The sequence below is a fragment of the Bombina bombina genome, chromosome 4, assembly GCF_027579735.1.
Source record: "Bombina bombina isolate aBomBom1 chromosome 4, aBomBom1.pri, whole genome shotgun sequence".
NCBI classification, from domain to species: domain Eukaryota; kingdom Metazoa; phylum Chordata; class Amphibia; order Anura; family Bombinatoridae; genus Bombina; species Bombina bombina.
The window spans coordinates 90,770,539-90,787,752 of NC_069502.1; the positions used below are offsets into that span (position 1 = coordinate 90,770,539).

Below are 17,214 nucleotides of genomic sequence, written 5' to 3' on the forward strand. Positions count from 1 at the left end.
ATATTGCTAAAGGGATAGTGTAGTAAAAAAAAAGCTTTCATGATTCAGATAGGGCATGTAATTATAAACAACTTTACAATTTACATTTATAATCAATTTTGCTTTGTTCTCTTGATGTTCTTAGTTGGAAGCTAAACCTAGGAGGCTCATATGCAAATCTGAATCACAACTAGAGGGAGTTAGTTCATAAGTGCCATATAGATAAACTGACCATATTGCCACTTTAAAAAGGGACACATATGAAAAATACATATGTCAGGGCTGTTTTCAGGGCTGTTTAAATAAATGTTTTGTATAAGAACCCTGACATATGTATTTTTCATATGTGTCCCTTTTTAAAGCGGCAATATGGTCAGCCTACATATAGATAACTTTGTGCTCACGCCTGCGCTGTCATCACTGGTTGGCACTGGTTGGCTAAAATGCAAGTCTGTCAAAAGAACTGAAATAAGGGCAGTTTGCAGAGGCTTAGATGCAAGGTAATCACAGAAGTAAAACGTATATTAATATAACAGTGTTGGATATGCAAAACTAAAGAATGGGTAATAAAGGGATCATCTAGCTTTTTAAACAATAAAAATTCTGGTCTAGACTGTCCCTTTAAAGTTGATTTAGTAAAGTAATGCATTTCTAACCCTATGGAGAACACTTTCCTGGGGAATAAAGTATTGCTACTTTGCAAAGCTCTAAAGGTAAACTTGCTTCCAACACTTGCTGCTGCGCTTCCATACCTTACCCCAATTACAGCTCTACGGCAGTTGTAAAGGTGCCTATAAACAATCCAGGGCTGAAATGTGAGTAATTCATAGGAATGCATATTTGGAGGACAAAAAAGCACCAGAGACAGTGGTATAGTTGAACCTTTTCGAAAGCAGCAACAGTGGAATTTTTACAAGGGTAAGTCCTGTCTATAGCGTTAAAAATGACATTACTTTTAAACAGCCTTTTGAAATTAGAACTTTTCGTGTAAATCATTTTTATTAACATTTTTCTTTAGACATTATCAGCAAAATTAAACACACAATTGTTGCACACAGCGACGTAGCATAAAGAGTCACAGAAAGTGCTATATACTGTATGTTAACATTGACTATCACAATATAATTATAAGGGGAGAGAAAAAAAAAAAAGAGGAAAAAAAGGGCATAAAAATTAAATCTCAAGAAATTCAAAACAAAGTAGGTATTTGGAAGTTGTCATACCTAGCCATAAAATACAAACCGGAAAAGGGAAAATAAGGAAGGGTATGAAAGGGAGAGATAGTATAGAACATCTACCTTGCACCTGATCCACGTATAACTGCGACTACTTATGCAGTTGGTGTTATGCATTTTTACATACATCTCTATTTATGACAGTAAGATCAGTATTATTAAATACCAAAGGATATGGTTACTTCTTATCTTGTCCTTTGCTCCCAAATAAAAATAATATCTAGTATATAATCCTTTTTGCCTGCGAAACAATAGTGTCTCTTTTCAAGGGACAAAATATAGTTTCATTCTATTTCCCATTGTTGGAATGTGGGGGGATGTTGTTGTTTCCAGAGTCTGGGTATAAGGCGTTTAGCGCAAGTGAGCATCATTTGTAATAATTTCTTCTGATACATACACTGTAAATTTGGAACTTGATTTAACAAGATCATAGGAGCCGAAAGGATAAGTTGTGTGTTCAGCGTGAGATTGATGCATCGCTCCAACTGAGACAAGAAAGCCGACAGCTTATGGCATGACCACCAGATATGAGTGAGTGTACCAATCTCGCCACATCGTCTCCAGCAGCTAGAATTAGCTCCTGGGTATATTTCATGCAATCTCTGGGGGGTAAGGTACCAACGGGATAATATTTTATTGTTTAGCTCAGCTAGAGCTAGTGAGATCGAGGAAGAATGAGTAATGCGAAAATTTTGTTTCCAGATATCGTCCGGATATTGAGACCGTAGCCCCAATTCCCATTTAGAAATATAAGAGAAATTAGAACTTTTATATCTTTTAAAGGGTCATTTAAGAAAAACAAAAACAAAAAAAAAAACCCATAAATCATGCCTTGCACTTTTCAACAGACTAAGCACATTTAAAAATAAAGTTAGTTTAAATATTTAACCATAAATGGGAAACAGACACCATATGAAATTAAATAAATTTATATTTTCTTGTGCCATTTTTGATAGCGTATGTGGTAAAAAGCACAGGAGTATTTTATAAATATTTGACACACACTTTATCATTCTTCATTTAGAATCCGTTCATCTTACCAAAACACCAAAATGTAATATTGTATCGTTTTCTATACAACTAAATTACTAATTGAGGTTTTGTGACTGGTCCTTGCTAATGTCCTCACCACTGAAGCTTCACTTGATCTCTGCACATATTGTGTCCCATTTACCAATAGTAATGGGGGCAATGTTTCCAGCAAGGTAACCTGTCTGCGCTCATAGTGAGTGGGCAGCAGATAAGCAGCCTGCTTTTATTATTGCACATTGCTGACTAGGTTATTTAAAGGGATAGTCTATTTGAAAATGTTTACTGTTTAAAAAGATAGATAATCCCTTTATTACCCAGTTTTGCATAACCAACACGGTTATATTAATATACTTTTTACTTGTGCAGACTGCCCCCTTATCTATTTACTAACGTCAGTTTTGGCCAATTAGTGCTGGTTTCTGCTTAACTCAACGGGAGTGAGCACAATGTTTATCTAATATGGCACACATGAACTAGCACTGTCTGGCTGTCAAAATCTAATAAAATGTACTGAGATAAGAGGTGGCCTGATGTGGCTTAGAAACAGACAGATATTTAGAAGTTATAAAGTATTTTTAATATAAAAATGTTGAGTGTGCAAAACTGGGGAATTGGTAGTAAAGGTGTTTTTTTTAAACAATAGCAAAAATAAAGTAGACTGTCTCTTTAACCTGCCTTTGACTGATCCTGCACCCCAAGGGCTCTAACACAGCCTCTGCTGCTTAATAAAAGGTAGCCATTACATTGACAGGAAGTGGTTCTTCTACAATATATTACTCCTGTAAAAAGCCCTCTGTATGGACATTTGCGCCTGCTGCAGACTTCAGTTACACATATAGGATGGTCTTAAATACACAGGGTCTCTTTGCTACTATTGAGATCTTTCAGAAGTTAATGTTGTTATAGACAGTTTGATGATGAGAAACTTTATGCTGCAGGCCCATCCATGAAGATCATATACTTTTGGACACTTAATATGGAATAGGGGTCATATTTTATTTTAAATGCCAGCCTTTTATTGGCAATCAGTTGTAATCTTAACTTACACTTAAAGAGACATTAACCATTTTGCTTTTCATATATATATATTTAAAAAAATTGCAATATTATTTAATTATTCATTTTACTCTCTGGTCCTGCAATGGATAGAAATACAGAAAGACATATAAACAGACAGATAGATAGACATACAGACAGACAGAGAGAGATAGAAAGATAGATAAATAGATAGATAGATAGATAGATAGATAGATAGATAGATAGATAGATAGATATGATAGACAGACACCTATAAATAGACATACAGGTATATAGACAGACAGAGAGATAAATAAATAAATGGATAGCAGACACATATAGGTAGACAGACAGGTATATAGACAGACAGAGAGATAAATAAATAAATGGATAGCAGACACATATAAATAGACAGACAGGTATATAAACAGACAGAGAGATAAATAAATAAATGGATAGCAGACACATATAGATAGATAGATAGACAGATAAAAGGATAGATAGTTAGACCCCAAGGCCGGACTGACCTACCAGAACACCAGATTTCTCGGTGAGCCAAAGCAGCTGGGGCTGGCCAGTTACAATTTAAGGGGGTGGTACTTCTAGTGATGAGATGCAGTTGAATGATCTCTTTTCTCCTCTGAGCATTACATATTAAACTTTACATATTAAGTAAGATTTATTTCCTGTTAACCAGTTAGTTGGTCTCCTTTGAATGTTTTCTGGTTTTTTTCTAGTCAAGTCACACTATGATACACTGTTTTGAGTGTCTGATAATCATTTTTACGCTAGTAATCCCCTTGAGAAAAAATGGGGCTTGGGTATTCTATGGACTCAATGGGAAATAAGGATGGTTTTCAAATGTTTCCAGGGCTGCTTTTTTATTCCCAGTCCGGTCCTAGACCCATGAACACTACAGTGCGTAACACAGTATATACCAGCTTCACATGTTAAATTCTGTAACTCCTGTCACTAATAAAGCTGTGTAAAATTATGTCAGCTACAAATGAAAACAAACATGTTTTTATATGCGCTTCTCATTTAGCTCCCGGGGGAAGTGACTTCCTCATCTAATTGTTTATCGCTATTATCGCAGAAACTGTACCTTTTGTATGCACGTCCCTGTGTATACTTCTCTGTATGTGGAGTTCTGCTTCATTTATAATAATCTCTATAGCACTATTCTTTGGCTCTTGGCAGTAGACATAAAAGACATACACACAATGTATGTTTGTAATTGTGATCACATTTTAAACATCAGGAATATAAACAGTTTATGTAAAAATATGTTCGTAAATAACTAACATATTAAAGGGACATGAAAGGTAAACTTTTATGAATCAGATAAAGCATGCAATGAAAAAAACAATTTACTTCTATTAGCAATTTTACTTGTTTAGATTGGTCTGCATTGTTGAAATACTTCTCTATTACATTAGATCATACTGAGTTAGGCTCAAAATTGTGCATGCCGTGAGGCCTATATGTATAACATTGATACAAACACTGCTGCTGTATAATGTTCACGACAAATGCATGCTCCTGAGCCTACCTCATTATGTTTTCATAGAAAGGAGTAAAGTTTCAACAAATTATTTTAAATTTGATGACAGACATAAATTGAAAAAAAAATGGTATTCTCTGTCTGTGTAATGATAGCATACCTCCCAACATTTTCTGGGAGGGGGTCTTCAGGGGATTTCTCACTAGTGTTTGGTGGGCGGAGCCACATCACAGAGGGTTAGGATGGGGTTACATAGAGGTGAGTTTATCTCTGGATAATATCAGAAGGAAGCGGTAGTAAAACAGTGGGCAGATCCCAACCCATGACAAATCAACAATATCCAGGACAGTTGGGAGGAATGTGATATTTTTATTTTTATGCCGGTTTAAATATCAGACATTCAGAGCTCACTACGGGAGTGAACACAATGTTATTTATATGGCACAGATGAACTAACAGTATTTAACTCAAAAACTGGCAAAATGTACTGAGATAAGAGGCCGTTCAACTGAATAGATATTAGCATATGAGTCCACCTAGGTTTAGCTTTCAACAAAGAACACCAAAAGAACAAAGCAAATTTGATGATAACAGTAAATTGGAAAGTTGTTTAAAATTGCATGCTCTATCTGAATCATGAAAGGTAAATTTTGACTAGACTGTCCCTTTAAATGTCAGCTGCAGGCTTGCTCTTGCGAGTCTGCATCACAAGTACTACAAAGTTACATCTGTCACGTGATATATTTGTTCGCATATTGTAGCATCTAAGTTTCCCACATAAGAACAGCAGAATAATAAAATAATACTGTTTTAGAGTTATCTAATTCATTTTTTTACCAACCCAATAAACCTATTTACTATTTCTACTCAGCATATCTTGGCTTTTAACATTTTGTGGTGGGTGTGCGGCACCAGCCTGACACATGCTGTATTCACACGTTACCAAATGCAATAAATTCCTGGTTTTATTAAAATGATAAAATATTACTTAATTCACAGATTTGAAACAATAAAAATTGCTCATAAATAAAACATGAGCAAGCATCACAATGTCCCTTCATTATTACGACTAAGTATTTGAACATTGTGAAACTGCTAATTAAAGATGAATACAAAATGATATGAAAGAGAAAATTGCATTCAATAAAAACGGAGTTTATTAGAAAACTCAGACAGACAAATAAGCATACGATGTCTCATTACTATTAGTGATAATGAATCTATCATTTTGAATCACATTCTCATTTCCCATTGGCTGTTTTCTTTTCTTTATTTTCTTGTGGGTGTTTGAATAGACTACAGGAGCTCTTGTTTTACATAGGTTTTTGTTTATTTTTCCAGTTTGATTGTGGGAAATACAGATGCTCAAATTTGTCATATATGTAACACGGATGTGTTAGCAAGAACCAATAAAAGTGCATCACATGGTCTTGAAAGTGCTTTAATTGTTTTTGTACCACAAACTCTAAACGACTGGAACAGAACACTTTATTTGTTTCATGAGTTAAAAAGACATTTTTATTCTTTCTAACTATGTATAACCCTTGCAGCCCTCAAGCTGGAAAAGGCTGGTGATTGGATATGTGCAACTGCTGCTCCTATTTTTTTTCCTTTAAATTCTTTATTAGATAATATTACATACAAAACATATATTATACAGTGATCTTTTTCAATTCTTATATCAATTCTTATAAGGTACACCATGTGGGGCACGATCCGATATACGGCGTAGTTTTCGGCGCAAACGTAGGAACCTGCGCCTGTTAATTTCACCTCGCACATCGGGGTATTACATATACGGCGCTGGCATTTCCTAAATGGCGTAAGTCTGAGAAACTAGCGAAGTCCAGAAATAAGCGTAAGTACTAATTTCTGGAGTCGCCAGTGACTTACGCCACTTTAGAAACTGCCGGCGCCTAAAAAAAGTAAAGAAAATAACAAATCTCCCGTAAAAGTCTAACATGCCTCCCAAAAATATGCCCGACACGTAAAACCCCTATTTATACTTAGTTGATTTTTATTTGTTAAGTAGTGTTAGTTTTATTTACATTTAATAGTAATGTTAGTATTTTGTAAATTAGGTAAGTTTAGTTCATTTAGGGGGTGTTAGGTTAGGGGGGGTTAGGTTAGGGGTTAGCTTTATTACGATGTGGGCTATGGTGGTTTAGGGGTTAATAGACTTTATTAGTTATTGTGGTGGGGGATTGTAGTTGACAGGTAGATAGACATTGCGCATGCGTTAGGTGTTAGTTGATTTTTGCAGGCATTTTAGGGAGTTACGGTGCTTTTTAGTCAGTGCAAGGGTTGCTGCGCCTGCAATTTGTGGCGAGATTAAAATGGAGTACATTTTCTGAATTCTGCGCTGTATATTGGATACCAAACTGTATGTATGTCAGTCTATGGGTAAAAATAATACGGGTGAAGGCAGAAATATACGCGCGTAAGTTGTATGCTACGCCGTATATATTATACCAAACCAGCGAAAAATTTGGCGTCGCCGGCTTCTGCTGGCGACGCTGCATATCGGATCGGGCCACTGGTGGATTTGCAAAATACATTTTTTTCCTTATACTTTTAAAAGGGCAAAAAGAGAGAGTAAACCGAGATGCAAAACATTTTTGCTATACTTAGGGGCCAATTTATCAATGTCTGGACGATATGATCTGCTGTAGTCGATCATGTCCACCAGACATTGCTGAATGCCGACAGCATATGCTGTCGGTATTTAACATTGCACAAGCAGTTCTGGTGAACTGCTTGTGCAATGCCGCCCCCTGCAGATTCGCTAGGGGGTGTCAATCAACCCGATTGTATCCGATCGGGTTGATTGCAGTCCACCGCTCAGTGCAGGCGGACGAGTTAAGGAGCAGCAGTCTTAAGACCGCTGATTCTTAAAGTGAAGGTAAACTTAAGCACTTTACTTACACTTTTTAGCAAGCCTATCTGTATTACAGCTTAGTCGCTAAGTTTTTTTTCCCCCAACATTCGTATTAGTAAGAGATATCAATGTTTTAAAAAATCTCTCTTACCATCCCTCGCTCCTCCCATCTCCCACTTCCTGGTCCGATATCGCTTTAGACTAGAGAGCGGTCCCACCCGCTCCCTATGTCACAAATAAAATCTCACTCCCGTGAGTTCACTTTGCACATGCGCAAAAAATTGGATCGTCGCCTGGCAAACAGATATATAAAAACATACATATCAAATTGGTACTTACTTCGCTATTTCTGTATTCAATATTAATCTTCTATGGACAAGCGCATCGTTCTATTTTACGCATTAAGGGATTTCTCTATTCAGAGTAACACGCATGCGTTAAACGGGAGCGCTCATGGTGTTGAAGATGCTGAAAAATAAAATTGCACATGCGCTATTGACTCAGTGGATGAATGGAAGTCACGGCCGCCTAACGGCCGAATTTTCAACTGGATGACAACAAAACTTTTCCAGAGTGTAAAATAAAATAAAAAAAACGGGTTGTATAAATTACAGGGAAAAAAAGACTTCTAAAAGCTTATAACTTTTTTTAGAGAATTAAATTTAAAAAACAATGAATTAAAGTTATATTGATTTTCAGAGATGAGTATAATATGTGATTGATAACAATGTAACTACCATCACTTTAACTCCTGTTTCCGGCTAGCCTGAAGGCTCGCGGGGAAACAAGGGAAACAGCTGCCAATCGGCCCTTGTCAAATTGGCCCCTTAGTGTCTAAAGGATTATATTGATCATTAGACCCGGCCAGCTTACTTCTCATAAATTGCTGCTTCCAAAAAAACAAACAACCCCCCCACAAAAAAAACTACCCCCTCCTCATCCCCATGCAGATGACAAATTTATCTCCATTGAATCAGTTCAACTGACATAATTTGATTTATTTGGTGCTTGTATTCTGAACCCATAAAGGTTATAAATGTCCCCCAAAGTTTAACATAATCATCAAGTTTATCCAATTTATACATTTTAAAGTCATATGCCACCAAGATTGCTTGTCTAAACAGCATCTCTTTGAGCTGTTAAATAGAAGGAAATATTTTATCAATCCAGTTCTTAAAGATCAAGGATTCTCACTTTAAAATTACTAGGTGAATAAATTTGGTATATAACCCCCCAGGCTGGATTTTTAGTAAAGAATAGTATATATATACTCAGAAATTAAATCTTGATATCCAAGATAAATATTCCACTTTAGCCCATAGCTGAACCTGCTTGGGACAAGAGTATATTAAATATACCAAATCAGAATGAGCTTTTGAACATTTCGTGCACTTGTTCTCTATTTCCTTTTTCCATTTCTGTACCCTTCTAGGGATCATGTAATCTTGATGTATAAGTCTAAAATGTGATTCCCTATCTCTTGCTGATTTATCTAAACATAATACAGTATCAAAACATTTTTGTATAACTCTTTCAGGGTTGGATAATGGCAGGATTTTATCCCATTTGGTATATAACTCATTTTTTGTTGATGCTCTAAAGAAGATAGTGTTGATGCTATAAAGAAGATAGTGTTGATGCTCTAAAGAAGATAGTGTTGATGCTATAAAGAAAGATCTAAAGAAGATAGTGTTGATGCTATAAAGAAGATAGTGTTGATGCTATAAAGAAGATAGTGTTGATGCTCTAAAGAAGATAGTGTTGATGTTATAAAGAAGATAGTGTTGGTGCTCTAAAGAAGATAGTTGCTGCTCCTAATTAGCTCATTAACCATGTTCTGCTCTTACCCATGTATTTAACATATTTGCAAAACTTAGGGCCCTATTATCTAAACTTTGCAGGATCAGTCGAGGTTTTTCATACAAACTCACGCAGGGGCTACCCTGGTGGAATTATCTTTAAAAAGGGGCAGTTCCTGCGAGTGGAGAGAAGTCTTCTATAGAAAGTAATGGAGCTCACTGGAAAGGGAAACGTTGATGGGTAGGGAGAAGTTAGCAGTGAAGAGAGGGCCCACTTTATAAATTAAACCCTGCATCAAAAACAAATCTCATTGCGCTGCTTTCTGCGCATAGCATCTTAAAATCAGCTCTATTTTTGTATGCATGTGTTTTTCTGATAGGGTATTAAGTATTTTGCATATTTTGTCACAACCTTGCCACCTTTTAGTTTGCAAAAAAAAACCAAAAACAGTGAGATCTGTAGGGTGAAAATGTTTCGATAATTACGCTTGTATTTGAGAGACAATTTCATACACACCAATGGAACCCCCATGTCCAGCCCATTTTATGATAAAACTACAATTAGGCTTTGTATTTTGTACTTACAAGTATGAATTTCTATGTATTTTTCATACATCCAGTCTACTTAAATTACGATTTATGCTATACATATATAATACAATTTATTTATGTCAAATTTACATACAAATTTTACATTTTTGATAAAATACGATTTTTGGTGAATAATTTTGTTACGATTTTTGTTCACCGTAAACATGCAATTTATTCCTGGGTATTTTTGTGTGAATGGTTCAACTATTTGTTTTGTATGATTCTTGAATTATTATTTTCATTGTGCACTTTTGTAATGTATGATGTACGAAAATGTATTACACACCTCTTAGCGAGACACCCTGTTTTCAGGGTAAAAAGTGGCTTTAGATAATTCCACCAGAGAAACAGAAGTACTGCCGAGCATTCTTATAGAATCTCACCAGCCCAGAGATCTTTAGATGATCAGGCACTTAGTTATCTAGATAGAATCAGTAAAGCGAAAATGATACCGTCTATGGCACTAGATCTAGTTTTTCCATCAGAATCCGTGTTTAATTATGTAAGTTCGACAATTACATGTACGTGCAGGAAGTGTAAAATCACCTAACATGCAATGACTCTTTTTTTTATTTTAATTTTTTTAATTTTGGTGGCACGTCAAAATTGCGTTGGTTAACCATGGTTAAATGGAAGGCGAACAATGTGATTCAAACAGGATTAATTCAGATCAAAGCATGAAAGAGAATTGCTTTACACAGCCTATTCAAGCTTATACAGTTCCTACAGTACAATAATATTTGTTTGAGAAAACAGAAACCATAACCTGATAAAAACAGATGGTCTAAACACACATGATTTTATTCAGGATAACTATATTATTTATTTACTGCATTTATATTTTTATATAGCGATTTATATGTAAATATGCAGATGTGAGAACATTTATTAGCCTCAAAAGTACATAGTAAAATTATCATAAAGTGCTTGTGAGGATTGCTGATAATGATTAAATAAAAATAAGTGGCTTATACTGTCTGCACATTTCTGTTTGAAAATTCTTAACCTTGTCCTTAGCTAAAGATCAGTCCCTAGTGATTAGACAGGCCGACAAGGGAGGTGGAATAGTATTGCAGGACTGGGGTGACTATGTAGGGGAAGCCAATCGTATCTTATTCAATCCTGAGTATTACAAGAGATTGACTTTTAACCCTACCAAGAAATATATGATTGGTTTGGTTAAACTTATAGATGATGGATACTATAAAGGGATCCTCACTAAGAAAGAAAAAGAATTTTTAAACCCTGGTACCCCTAGTCTTGCATACTATTACCACCTCCCCAAGATTCATAAATGTAAAAATAATCCTCCCGGTCGTGTTTACCATCCTATATAAAAGACACACCCGATTTAATAAATAAACTATCGAAACTAAAAAATCTAGATATAAAAAATTTAGTTTGGATGACATGTATAGCGCACGAGTTAGGGATTAACTCTATTGATAAATTTTTATCTAGAGATATTTATTTACCCGAACAGCAGAAAACTTTCCTTTTGGATGCCATCTCCTTTGTGCTTAAGCACAATTATTTTGTGTTTCAGGAGCAGTTTTTCCTACAAATAAAGGGCACGGCCATGGGGACCAGGTTCGCCCCCAGCTTCGCTAACTTGTTTATGGGGTCCTTTGAAGATGAGTATATCTATAATTCCCCAGCGAGGGCGAACCTGGTCTTCTATGGCCGCTTTATTGATGATTTGCTCTTTATATGGGATGGAACAGAGTCTAAGGCAAAGGAATTTGTAAAATCCCTAAACACCAACAATATGGGCTTAACATTTACCTCTAATATTTCAAAGGAACAAATTGAATTTTTGGATCTTATATTATATTGGGATCCAAAAGGGTCCATCTTAACCAAGACATTTTTCAAAACTGTGGATACAAACAGTTATTTGAATTTTAAAAGTAATCATTACAAACCGTGGAAAGAAAATATTCCATTCAATCAATTCTGCAGAATACGCAGAAATTGTACTGAGATGTCTGTGTTTGATGAACAATCACAAATATTAAAAGAGAGGTTTCTTGCAAGAGAGTATCCACTAAAACTTATAGAATTAGGCTATCAAAAAGCTAGAAATAAAGTAAGATCGGATTTGTTTAATTCTAAGAAAAAGGACAAATATGAAAAAACATGGAACTCGGAAGAAGAAAGGTTACTTTATAATTCCAAAATTAATAATCATCCTCGATTCATTACTAGGTATAATAATAATCATCATTTAATCAAGAATATTTTACAGAAATACTGGTTCATTTTAAAAAATGATCCAGTTTTGAAACAAATATTGGATGATACCCCTATATGTACCTTTAGAAGAGCACAGACACTTAAAAATAAGTTGGCACCAAGTAAGATCTTAATGAAAAAGCGCACAAATAGGATGGTTAATAAATCTAATACTAATTCTTTTTTAAACACTAAGATAGGTTTTTTTAAATGTGGGAAAAATAATTGTGGCCTTTGTAGCTATACGATGGGGAGTGTTACTGAATTTAAGTCCTCTGTCACCAATGAAAAATTTAGTGTTTCTTCACATTTCACGTGTGATTCAACATTTGTGGTATATTTGCTACAATGCAAATGTGGGGTTCAGTATGTTGGGAGAACCTCAAGACCCATCAAAAAAAGATGGGGGGAACACACGAGAAATGTAAAGAAAGAATTGGTAAATCATAGTGTTCCTCGCCATAAGGGCAATTGCCATCCGGGAGAAAGCGATATATATAGTATTCTCCCTATAGAACATGTAGCTCCCAAATGGGGTAGAAATAGGTTTATACACTTGCGACAAAGAGAGACCTATTGGATATGGAATTTAAAAACTTTGAAACCCCACGGTCTAAATGAAAACATCGACATGGCAGCTTTTAATTGAATTATATTGAGTTACCATTATATATTCTGATCTGATTCATTCGACAATTGTTTTTATGTGAATTTTTTGTATTTTTATATTTTAATGTGTTTATGTGTATATTTATGCGTTTAAACGTTATAGTATAACTACATATGTGCATGAAGTTGTGACTTATCAGATGATCCCTGAGCTGGCATAGTCTTTTACTTCATCATTTATTTTATTTTGTATCCATTGAGCGACACTGTATTTCACATTGTAATACACATTACTATGGGGTGTTACCTTGTATCTCTTGGCTATAATATACTTTATATTTACCATTGAATATAGGGCTAGGATATCACCCTGGGGCCCAATTGTACTATATATGTATTTAGTTTTATGCTATTAGGAATTTATTATTGATATATTTATCATTACCATTACGTGATAGTAATATATACTGCTCCACCGTTTGTAATATTGTTCACGAAATAGAACTATTCCAGTAGAGGAATTATTTGTGCCTCTTTTGGGGTAGTTAACAGGGATTTTATCCTTGTAGTAAACACCTAGTGTAATCACTGAGCAGTGCCTTTTGTTGTTGTTTTTTGCAATGCAACTTATATGTTATATTTTAACCTATCTGTCATCACGCTTGTTTTTACCATTGCTTTTATTAGCTGTTCTAACTTTAAACCAGCTTTTAGCTCTATATGAGCTGTATTTTTGCCCCGAGTGGGAATCCATATCAACACTTGGCTCATCTCCGACCCCAGTACATGTGGGGGAATCTGAATTTTACCCTTTGGCTATTGGATCGTGAGGATAAGCTCGCTGGACAGCTTTTAATAGTTCAGCCTGCACCTGTGGCACTTCTCAAGTGCTCATAATCTAGTAAGTGATCCTGTATCGTTTTGTGGGGGTCCCTTATACCTACAATCTCACACTATTGTGGCGCCTCCTTTTTTCTCTCCCTTTTAACCTTGTCCTTACCCTATGTTCTAGTGAATACTACTTAGCATGTTTACATTTTTTTGTATTAAAAGTCATTGAGCTGAAAATACAATTATGTCCATGTTTTCTTTCCACAACCCTCAGAGAGTCTGGTGTGGATCTTGCAGGGACCACAATATTGACCCTGTAACATAATTGTTTAATCAATGCAGGAGCTCATTTATATTTGACCACAACAGAAAATATTAACATACTAGTGTTAGGTTTTTTTAAGGGTGTATTGGGTGGGTTTTATTTTTATGTTAGGGACTTTGGGCCGCAAAAGAGCTAACTGCCCTTTTAAGGGCAATGCCCATCCAAATGCCCTTTTCAGAGCAATGGGGAGCTTAGGTTTTTTTAGATAGTATTTTATTTGGGGGGTTGGTTGTGTGGGTGGTGGGTTTGTTTGTATTTTTTTTTACAGGTAAAAGAGCTGATTACTTTGGGGCAATGCCCCGCAAAAGGCCCTTTTAAGGGCTATTGGTAGTTTAGTTTAGGCTAGGGTTTTTTTTATTTTGGGGGGCTTTTTTATTTTGATAGGGCTATTAGATTAGGTGTAATTAGTTTAAATATCTTGTAATTTGTTTATTATTTTCTGTAATTTAGTGTTTGTTTTTGTACTTTAGCTAATTTAATTTAGGTAATTGTATTTAATTTAGTTAATTTATTTAATTATAGTGTAGTGTTAGGTGTTATTGTAACTTAGGTTAGGTTTTATTTTACAGGTACTTTTGTATTTATTTTAGCTAGGTAGTTATTAAATAGTTAATAACTATTTAATAACTATTGTACCTAGTTAAAATAAATACAAACTTGCCTGTAAAATAAAAATAAACCCTAAGCTAGCTACAATGTAACTATTAGTTATATTGTAGCTAGCTTAGGGTTTATTTTATAGGTAAGTATTTAGTTTTAAATAGGAATTATTTAGGTAATGATAGGAATTTTTAGTTAGTTTTATTTTAATTATATTTGTTAGTTAGTGTTAGGGTTAGACTTAGGTTTAGGGGTTAATACATTTAGTATAGTGGCGGCGACGTTGGGGGCAGCAGATTAGGGGTTAATAAATGTTTGAAGGTGGCGGCGATGTTAGGGATGGCAGATTAGGGGTTAATAAATGATATTTAACTAATGTTTGCAAGGCGGGAGTGCGGCGGTTTAGGGGTTAATATGTTTATTATAGTGGTGGCAACATTGGGGACGGCAGATTAGGGGTTAATAAGTGTAGGTAGGTTGCTGCGACATTGGGGCGGCAGTTTAGGGGTTAATAAATGTAATGTAGGTGTTGGCGGTGTCCAGAGCAGCAGATTAGGGGTTAAAATTTTTATTTTAGTGTTTGCGATGCGGGAGGGCCTCAATTTAGGGGTTAATAGGTAGTTTATGGGTGTTAGTGTACTTTTTAGCACTTTAGTTATAAGTTTTATGTTACAGCGTTGTACCATAAAACTCTTAACTACTGACTTTTAAATGCGTTATGGATCTTGGAGGTAGAGGGTGTACTGCTCACTTTTTGGCCTCCCAGGACAGACTCGTAATATCAGCGCTATGGAAGTCCCATAGAAAAAAGACTTTACAAAGTTTACGTAAGTCGTTTGCAGTAAGGCCAAAGAAGTGTGCGGTGCCCCTAAACCTTCAAGACTCGTAATAGCAGCGGGCGTAAAAAAGCAGCGTTAGGACCTCTTAACGCTGCTTTTTTACCCTAACGCACAACTCGTAATCTAGCCAATATTTATGTTTAGACAATAAATAAATAACTCTAGTGCAGTAGGGCACTGTATGATTGCTCCTTTATATTCTTCTAATGCATTTCTATTCCACTCATATCTCTGAGGCACTGAAGGGTTAACACATTTTTTACCGACAGTAAAGAATACACCTAAGTTGTTTGCTGATATTTGTTCTCTAGCAAAAGTTCACAATGTGATCAGTTTTCAGTTGCACAATAGGAATACTGAATATGAAGACCTGGACTTGTGTATTGTTACACTACACAAAGGAAACTGTAGCCTTTTATCAGTACTTTTATCAGAGCCTACCATAGTAAGTAAAGGATGGCTCACCTGTCTAGACAGGACAGGTTTGTGGGAATGATCTCTACACAATGGGGGAATATTTAGAACTTCTAAGATTCATTGTGACTATGTCTTTTGTATAAAATAAAATAAATGTAAATTGAGCTTACTAATATATGTGGAATCTGAGCACTGCAGTGGTTGAGAAAGCGCTGGTGTGAGGTTCCACTACCAGAAATAAACATGGCTGCGGAACAGTCACATTTACAGTATTTCTATTGGCTGTACCCTCTAATCTTTACAAATATACAAACAGCAGTCATAACAAATCACAGAGCCAGAGAGGGGAGGGGGAAACCACTGTTACTAGCAGACTGTGCCCAATTTAATAATGGAAGTACATTGGAAAGTTGTTTAGAAATGCTTGATCTATCTCAATCATGAACGTTTAGTTTTTACTTTAGTGGTCCTTTAAAAGACCATTTAATACACTAATACAGTATCATTACATAATCAAAAAAATGCAAGAAAGACAATTAAATAATGTATAGGTGCCGATTTATCAAGCTCCGTATGAAGCTTGATGCCCCTTGTTGGCTCGCCAGAAACAGAATTATGTAGAATCATATATTGTATATAGGCTTATACTCTCCCTCTGTAATATTATTCATCGACTGGATATAGGCCAATATTGTTTTAATGTTTTAATTTTTTCTATGCTATTAGGCAATATTAACCATACAGCATATTTTTATCCTTTAGCATTTAAACTGTCTTTGTGAAGGCATTAACTTACTATTATCAAACCTGAGTCTAAGATATATCTTTTCTCTATGCCCCAAGAAGTTTTTAAACTTCTATATCTCGTCTCTGTGCAATATGCCCAACCGGAAGCCATCTCCGGGAACCGATAGTGAAAGTCCGGAAGTGAGGCAACAGGATATGACGTCACTTCCGGTTTCACTGGATTTTCGGCTACGATGGACTCCGGAGTTTGGTGTCTGTAAGGGCAATTGGGCGGAAACCTATAGAGATAGATTATCATATCCGGGGCAGATACTAACATATGGCGCAGCATTTGAAAAATCATTTGAAAAAAAAAAATTTGACGTGAGTTTTCGGCGCGATTTTCAGACGCGCTCCAATTGGTTGGGACACCTTACTTAACCCCTTAATGACAACTGACATACCAGGTACGTCATGCATTAACAATCAGTTAATGACAATGGACGTACCTGGTACGTCAGTTGTCTAACAGAGTGCTGGAAGTGATCACAATCACTTCCAGCAGCTCTGAGGGTATTGCAGTGATGCCTCGATATG

The 17,214-nt window shown here is 35.6% G+C and overlaps 1 protein-coding gene across 3 annotated transcripts in view; it reads right to left on the bottom strand.

The window, feature by feature from the left end:
* Positions 1-17,214, bottom strand: part of FAM167A (family with sequence similarity 167 member A) — a 119,826-nt gene that overhangs the window by 20,827 nt on the left and 81,785 nt on the right. The window lies entirely within an intron of this gene.